The sequence below is a fragment of the Pteropus alecto genome, unplaced genomic scaffold (genome assembly GCF_000325575.1).
Source record: "Pteropus alecto unplaced genomic scaffold, ASM32557v1 scaffold69, whole genome shotgun sequence".
Classification (NCBI taxonomy): Eukaryota; Metazoa; Chordata; class Mammalia; order Chiroptera; family Pteropodidae; genus Pteropus; species Pteropus alecto.
Window position 1 is genome coordinate 4,030,868 of NW_006494610.1, and position 8,657 is coordinate 4,039,524.

General features: G+C 36.0%; 1 pseudogene; it reads right to left on the bottom strand.

Annotated features, from left to right (window-relative positions):
* Window positions 1-1,817: 1,817 nt before the first annotated feature.
* On the bottom strand, window positions 1,818-1,936 carry LOC112474068 (annotated as a pseudogene).
* Between the last annotated feature and the right edge of the window lie 6,721 nt (window positions 1,937-8,657).

Here is an 8,657-nt window from a genome sequence, read left to right on the forward strand (position 1 = left end):
AATATTAATATTATTGAGAATATTACTGTATTAGAGTAAAATTCATATTAACTGATTTATCAAGAAAGATTTTTTGCTCTATATACTTTATTCACTAGAAGAGGTATATATTTATAATTTCCTAATAGTAATATAAACAAATAAATGTTAATACTGAAAGAGATATATATATGTATATAATACTGAAAGAGATATATATATATATGTTATATACCATATAGGCAATCTGCCTCTTTGCATATCAGAACTATTCAAGTTTTAAAAAGTCAATGGCCATTCAAAACTAACTGAAACGTCAATATGCTTTGACATTTTGGTGAAATACTTAGGAGAAGCAAAAAGACACCGAAACAAAGCTATAAAATCTGGTAGAAGATTTATTTATAAAGCATTCATATTTTAAGAGTTAGGAAGGCAAAGAAAAATAGCAAAACCATTCCCCTTGTGTGTAGGCACTTGCCGTTTCTGTTCATCCACATTAAAGACTGTCCTAGTATATGTTAAATCTTTTAAGTTTTCAGCCTTTCATTCCCCTGAGTATTGTAATAAAAAGAGCACTAAAGACAAAACACTAGCTAGTTGTGTGACACTGAGTATAAACTATAAAACCACAGCAATTTCTCTTGATCTGTAAAATGGGGATTTCCCCTGCTTTTTCTATCTCAAAAGATGGTTAAAAATCAAATAATGCATTGGAAAGCACTTTTGTAAATAATTATTTTAGGCTATAATTTGGACTGCAAAAGTTATCCATCCTTGCATAACAAATTATTCCCAAATTTAGTGGTTTAAAACAATAGTTGTCTCATAGTAAGGCATACCTCATTTTATTGTGCTTATTTTTATTGTGCATCACAGATGTTCCTTTTTAAAAAAAAATACAAATTGAAGGCAAGACCCTCCACCAGCAAAAAGATTAAGACTGTCTTTATTGCAGTACTTGCTTTTTTGCAGTGGTCTGGAACCAAACCGTAATAACTCCAAGATATGCCTGTATCTTAGGTCAGAGATCCATCTGCACATGGCTTAGTTAAATCTTCTGCTTCAGGATCTCTCACAGGTTGCAGTCAAGGTGGCTATTGTGGCTATAATCACCTCAAGGTTTAACTCGGGGAGGATCTGCTTCCAAGCTCACTCATGTTGTTGGCAAGATTTGGTTTCTTGTGGGTTGTGGGATTGAGGGCCTCAGTTTCTCTCACCATTGGCTGGAGAGTGCCTTCAGTTCCTTGGCACATGGGCCTCTCTAATGTGGCATCTTGCTCCATTAGAGTTTGTAAGCAAGAAGGCAATAGAAAGAATAGAGAAATATGGATGTCATTTGTAACCTAACTGTGGGAATGACATCCCATCACTTTTGACTTACTATACTAATCAGGAGCAAGTTACTAGAATCTCACACTCAAGGGCAGGTGTCAACTTGATGGTGTAATATCCAAAGGTGAGAGTCATCTTGAAAGCTGCTGCCCACACAGACCATCCTTTATTTCCCAAACAGCCTGAGCTTGGCTCTCTAAGTTATTGTCTAAGGAATTTTCTTTCTTCAAAAGTTCCTTCAGATCCAGCTCAAACTTCAAGGTCCAACTCAAAAGATCAAAAAGAAATCATGATCTCTTTTTTTGTGTGAATTTCCTTGAATTTTTCAGTTTAATAGGATCTTCCCAGCATCCAAGTTTCCAAAGCATTTGGCACATATCTCCTGCTTGTCTCACATACCATCTCTTGCTCTTTTTTTTTTTTTTTTATGCAAGGCAACCCCTGGTTGACCTCACAGATTGCAAGGACCTTGTCAGATTACAATCCCTAATTTTTATTTTTTATGCCTACAACATCTGGTCTTCCTAGGCGGTCTCCCATCCAAGTACTAACCAGGCCCGACTCCGCTTAGCTTCCGAGATCAGACAGGATTGGGCTTGTTCAGGGTAGCATGGCCGTAGACTTGCTTTTTGTAATGTTAGTCAGAGTTTTCAGATTTATTCATTTATAAGGGCCCTAAAGACAGGAATTGGGTATTACACCTCTTTGTATTCTCCCATGGGTCAGAGGACATTAAAGACTACTAAATGAGCAATGCATACATATTTACTGAATCGAATTAGGTTTTTTATTCAAAGGTTAAAATTGGCTATATTTTGATCTTTCTACTAAAGGGCTTACTTGAAGCCACCAAGAATCAATAATATCAGTTCTAAGAGTCTCATTTAAGGAATTCCTGGCAGTTTCTTGTTTTTCAAAGGACATCTGTGGGCTGCTCTTCTAATAGCTTGATTCATTGAGAACATAAACCTGCAGAAAATAATGGAACCATTTGACCTCAACAGTAAGGTCCCAGATTTTCTAGTACCTATGCATAAGTGCACATTTTTGTTCCAAGAGTTTTTCTGTGGCTAAACACGTCCAGTTATTAAAATGTTCTAGAGCAAGCTTAATTTTTAAGGCAATATTTCCCTTGAGTACAAAGTTTTAATGAGAAGTCTTTTATTTACATTAACTTATTAAAAAAATTATATGGGTGACTATTTTTTAGCCATACTCTGTTTGTGTGTAAATGGCCTTATACTCCAAAGAAATCACTTAGATAATAGCCTGGATAAAAGAGTATCTGGGGATCTAAAATTATTTTGGCAGAGCAGAGCCTGTGTCAGGATTTCTACTTCTTTGGGGTATTTATTTTTATAAAGTTGGGTCTGATATTTTTAATGTTATTATCATAGAGGCTAATGAAAAATTCGGTTTAAAATATTTCAAAGGTTTCATTGGGCTGTACTCAAGAACACCTATATGGCTTGATAATCTGTTGAAACAGACTTCCAGGGGTTTTTGTTTAGACTCAATCTACTTTTAGCTCTTTTGTTAAACTTAATCCAAAGTAGGCTTGAGGAGAGCATATCAGGGCAGATCGCTATTAAGTCCTCTACGAATCCCTTCTCCAACCTCTTCCACTCCTCACTTTCTACTTATCATCATCACTTTTTTCCGGGGAGAATTTCAGGAGGCTTGGGCTGGATTTGGCTTCTCTTTGTGGCTCTCCCCCATCAGTAGTCAACCCCTGTGTAAGAAATGGCCAATGTTCAAAGTTAAATTTTTGGCTAAGCAAATGGGACTTAATCCATTTGTTCAGTGGTCCATGCACTCCAAAGCATCATGGGGTTTAATTCAGTGTGCTGAGTGCCAAATCACAGGAAGCAGTCATTCTTTCTGTAATATTTTATTGCATTTTATGTTTCAATTGTGACCTAATGGAAAAATAATATTGGGCAAAAAAAAAATTGGGAGATACTGTTTTTGTCCAGGCTACATTGATAGCTTTCATTATATCATAGTTAAGTTATTATCCCTTTATTTATTTGATAAAAAATTTTGAGCATTACTGCATCTAGTACTATTTTAGGCAATGGGATCAAGCAGTGAACCAAAATAAGTTCCAGCTCTCATGGATCTTACATTTAGTCAGGAAATAGATAATGAACAAATAATCAGCAGACCTACATTATGCCAGATGGTGATAAGTGCCATGGGGGAAAAAAAAAAAGCTTGTAAAGCAACAGAGAATAACAGTTGGAGGTGGGGGGTGTGTGCTATTGTAGACAGAACAGCATTTGAGCAATGACCTGAAGAAAGTAAGAGTAAGTTTATATGAGCATTTGGGAAAGAAGTTCTGAAAGGAGCTGAAAGTACGTGGACACTAAAGTAGAGAAATATCAAGGAAGCTGGAGTGGAGATAAGGAGAGAAGAGTAAGAAAATCAGAGGGAGATTGGGTGTGGATCATATTGGGACAAATAGGCCATTTCATTATAAGGACTTTGAATTAGGTTTTGAATAAGTTAGTAAGCCATTAGATGGTTTTAAGCAAAGAGATGATTTGCCTTATATTTTAAAAGGATCAATCTGACTGTCATATGGAGAATAAACTTCAGGAGAACAAGGATGAAGGAAAACAAGAGACTATAGTAATAACGTAGGTACAATAATAATGACTATTGAACCAAAGTAGTAGCAACTGGGATGGAAGAGTCTGATTATTGATCTATTTCATGGTATAAACCAATAGGATTTCCTGAAGGATCGGACATAGGGTGTTATAGGAAGTAAAGTGTCAGGGATGACCCCTGTATCGCAACTGAAAGGATGAAGTCGCCATTACTGTAGATGGTAAAACCATGGGAGAAACAGATTGTAGGGAAGACAGGGAGCACAGTTTTATGTATTTTAATTGAGATATGCAATCAAATAAAGTTGTTAAATTCAAAGTTTAATGTGCGTCCAAGTATATGAATTTCAGACTGAAGAAGTAAATGTGTCCTCAGCATTTGGATAGTGTTTAGAGTCAGTATTATCTAAGAAGCAAGTATATAAATGAAACTATCTAAGAAGCAAGTATATAAGGACTGAGCTTACGGGCTTACTACCACTTAGAAAGGCAATTATGGAGGACTCCATGAAATAGGAGAAATGAGACAATGTGTAAAATATTTTGAAAGCTTTATTGAAACCCTAACATATAATAGGCACTGTGATAGGTACTGTGATTCAGTGATGAATACAATAGTGTTTGCCCTTGAGTTAAGTTTACTAATACTTTAACAGTTATTTATATAGACAGTTATATAGAATGTGCTCTGGGCTCAGAGAAGACAAAGCTGATATCTCTGCCTTTGGAAATCAAAAATGCTTCAGAACAGAGGTGACTTTGGAGCTGGCAGGGAGACAGTTTTCCACCTAAATCAGGGAGCGAAGGGCATTGCAGGTGCAAAGAATGGCAAGTACAAAGATGCAGAATTGGAACAGGTGTGTGTTGGTAAGAGTGCAAGGAGGAGGCATAGTCATATGAATAAACATAGACTTTGGAGTCACAGTGAACTGGCATCTGCCACTTAGTGATTGTGTTATTTGAGGCAACTCAGTTACCTTCCATTACCTTTTGGCTCCTTATTTATAAGTCATGGTAATAGTATCTTCCTTGCGTGAATACTACAAGGATTAGCAGTCTCTCTAGTACTTCCCTGAGTAGCTGCACAGTTTAGGGCAGTTTTGCTGAGGTTATTACTGCATCTACCATGCTCAAAGCGATACATTGAGAACCAAGGCCAAAGGAGTTGGATATTTATTTTTACTTTGGGGAGAATTTGAAAAATTTAAACAGAAATATTATGATTGGACCTTTATATAATAAAAACCTATCACAACTGCAAAGGAAGAATTAGGAGATGGAAAAATTAGGAGATGGAGAAATTAGGATAGGAATTGAGAGGAGAGAGGGAATAAAGGCATAGTCAAGGCAAGAAGGGAATAGAGAAAAAGGGGCAAAAGGAAAAAAAAGGGAAGCACGAAAAGTTTGTGTTTATACTGTTCCATCCATTACTTATCCATTAAGGTGCAAGGTACCTTAATATACATTACCAGTCAATCCTCACAATCCCATTAAATAGGATTATCACCCCCTTTTTACATCAAAGAAAACGTTCACAGAGAGGCTAATTTGCCCAAATTTTCCTAGGTAGTAAGTAGGGTAGAGGCTAGAATGCAGGGGTCATGAGGAAAGCCAGATTTCAAAACAAGGCTTGTCTGACTCTAAACACTAGGCAGGAAGACATGATGGCTATTGACTGTCAGCTATGTCCAAACTAGAGCTGGCTGAGAGGGTTTGTAGAAAAGGGGTGGATTTGGTAGAGAGTGACCCAAATCATTTTGGCTGAGGCATTGCTATAGGAAAAGTTTTGTAGCTTTAACAGATTTAATACATGATGGTTTCATTTACTGAAGAAAACCGGAGGAAACGATGAGGGAAGGGACATCTTACTAAAATTAAACTATCTTTGATGGTTCATGATGACTTATTTGTATCAATTGGATCAACTGAACTTTGTAACTATGAGATTTGTAAAATTTTGTCTCTGGACCCCTGTGATTTTGATTAAGATCATAAAATACAGAATGTTTTCTATTCAATTTACTTACAACCAAAAGGACTCAGAGCTCCTGAAGTTTATTTAACACTTTGTAAATCTCAGCATTTGTTTTTAAAAGCAAGTTCCCCGACTCCCTTTCCTTCTATACATACCCAAAGGTAGTTCTTTCCTAGAAAAGAGGGCACAGGGATTTAAATTCTGGGGATTAGTAGAATGCAAGGAAAGATAAGGCTTTAGTAATAAAGTGATTAGAATAATTATAATAAAAAGGCAATTTAAAGTTTCTGATGCTTGAAGCTGCAAATTTTGGTACAAAGCTTAAGTTTTAATGCTCCGTCTTCTCTCCTAAGTTCCAGTTCTAACTATCTTTCTACTGGGAACCTTTATGTGACTGGTCCCCAGGAAGCTTGCATGTTTTAGAGGCATTACATTCAATGTGCAAAGCTGGACTCACTATAGATTTAGCAGGATCTCTCTTTCTTCCTCTTTATTTAAAGAGCCAAGTCCCAGTGAAAGGCAGGAACAACAAGCCTGTCAAAATACTTCCAATTGTTCCTTGACTCCTCCATTTCCTTTAACTTCTTTATTCTCCATATCCAATCAACTACCAAGGCCAGGCTCAAATTTTCCTGGTGCATACTTAGCTTTCCTAGTTTATTCAGACCAGGATGAATCTCTCTCCTCACACCTTTAGAGTGCTTGCCACATGAAGTATCAATGAATGAGGTATATGTGTGGTGGACCCATATATATATATATATTTGTATCTTACTTGTGGTAAATGTCACAGAAGATAATCTATAAATCCACTTTGCTCTTTTCACGAGATTCTCTATGGGAATAAGTTGAGGCGATCTTTAAGGTTAATTAGAAAAAAAAGGCTCTTGTATACTTTCATAATTCTTCTGGCTACAGAGAGCTTCTGAGAGGTTAAGTGATTTATATGCATAGTGATATATTAACATATTGTACTTGGCTTTTTATGTTTAATTATTAATAGTACTAGCTCTAGACGCACCAGAGTGGCCAGAATTACGTTTGGAAGATTTGGGCTCTTCTTGCTCCAAGGAAAGTAAATAGCTTTAGAATTTTAGATAAAGAAAAGTTTTTCATATAATGTGAAGGAAAATACTTAATCCACCTGTTCTTTAGTTTAGAGGGTGCAAATTATTGGTCCATTAAGCAAATGGGTTGGGTGTTGGAGAAAGTGAACGAGGGAGAAAGGAGAGATGCTTTTGTGTTTTGAGGTTTGGAGAAAAAAGTAGCCTGGCACAAACAATTGAAATTTCTGAGACTGAGATGCCTGAGACAGGAGATGTGGAATCATTTGAAATTTTGAGAATTGGTTCTTGAATCATTGGAGCATCCCTACAGTGACAGAGTCTTGAAAGTGGTAACTGTCTCAGGGACCCATGAGAAGATGGTGTATTGAGAACCACAATTCAGGGTCCCTTGAAAAGATCCTATGGCTTGAGGACCTTTGAAAAGTTCCCATGGGTGTTTGATATGGAACTGACTAAAGGAATGCAGAGTGAATATCTTCTAATCACCCCTCAAGCCTGGGCAATGGCCAGTGGCTCCAGTGACTAACATAAAGGAGCATGTATGGTTGTAGGGTGGGGACAGGGTTTCATTTCCCTGAACTGTGTAAACTTCAATATTTTTCTCTGATCAATAGTGAGGATAAAGACTTGAAAATGGATTGATATTGCTTTGCCAACTATGATGATTGGTAGCTAGAATGCAGTTTTGATTTGATTGAAGATCAAGAAATGTGAGGTATCTTGCATTCTTAATGTTGTGGAGCAATTTATACTTACACAAGAATTCATAGTGATCAATAGTTTAGCTGGAATCTGATGTCTAGAAAAATAAATGACTCATAAAATATCGATGGGATATTTAAAAATTTGAGTTCTTGAGATTTTTGTAGCACTAATTTGTTTTATAGCCTGAAGAATACTGAATTCAAGTTTTTGTTGTTGGAAAACATATTGTCCGGGCATCATACTGCATTCTTTACAATTTTACTTCATTTGCGTACCTCCATCAATCAGTATCCTCCATGCAGATAAATTGGTTTTCTTATGATTATAGTTAGGGATTCCAAGTGCTATTTCATAAGATACCTCTTTCCAGAGAAAATTAATAGAAAATCAATGATTTGCTTTGCCTCATCTTGGAAATAAGGCTATATTTTCAGTTCAATTACACAAATATATGTTGAGTGACAACTATGTGTATTCGATAGACTAGACAGTGGGACCTAATGTAAAGAGCATGAGATTGAAATTTATATTATCTGGTTTTATAATCTGAGCCTAAATATTTACCAGATAAGTGTCTATCAAGAAGTCATTTAACTTCATTTCCTACATTTATTTTGTTATTGATGGTAATGTCTATCACAATAATCTGACAAACAAGATAATATTTGGAAAGGCTTTGTAATTATCTAGGGCTCTGTTGTTGTTGTGAGCAAAACTTTCTGCTCAATTTCCAAAGTGTAATTTTGCTTCTTATTTGGTCAGTCTATAAAATGAGGCAAAATTATCACCTTTACTAATCCCTCTAAATTCTGTGGTTTCCACACACACATACGCAAACTTTCAAAATTTATGAAAAGGGTATTTCTGAGGACAATTTATCCAGGAGATACAGTTCTTTCATTAAAAATGTATTTAAGTTTAACCCATTGCATGTGGGATCTATAATAATAATCTAGAGAAGATAAATAATGATTATCAATG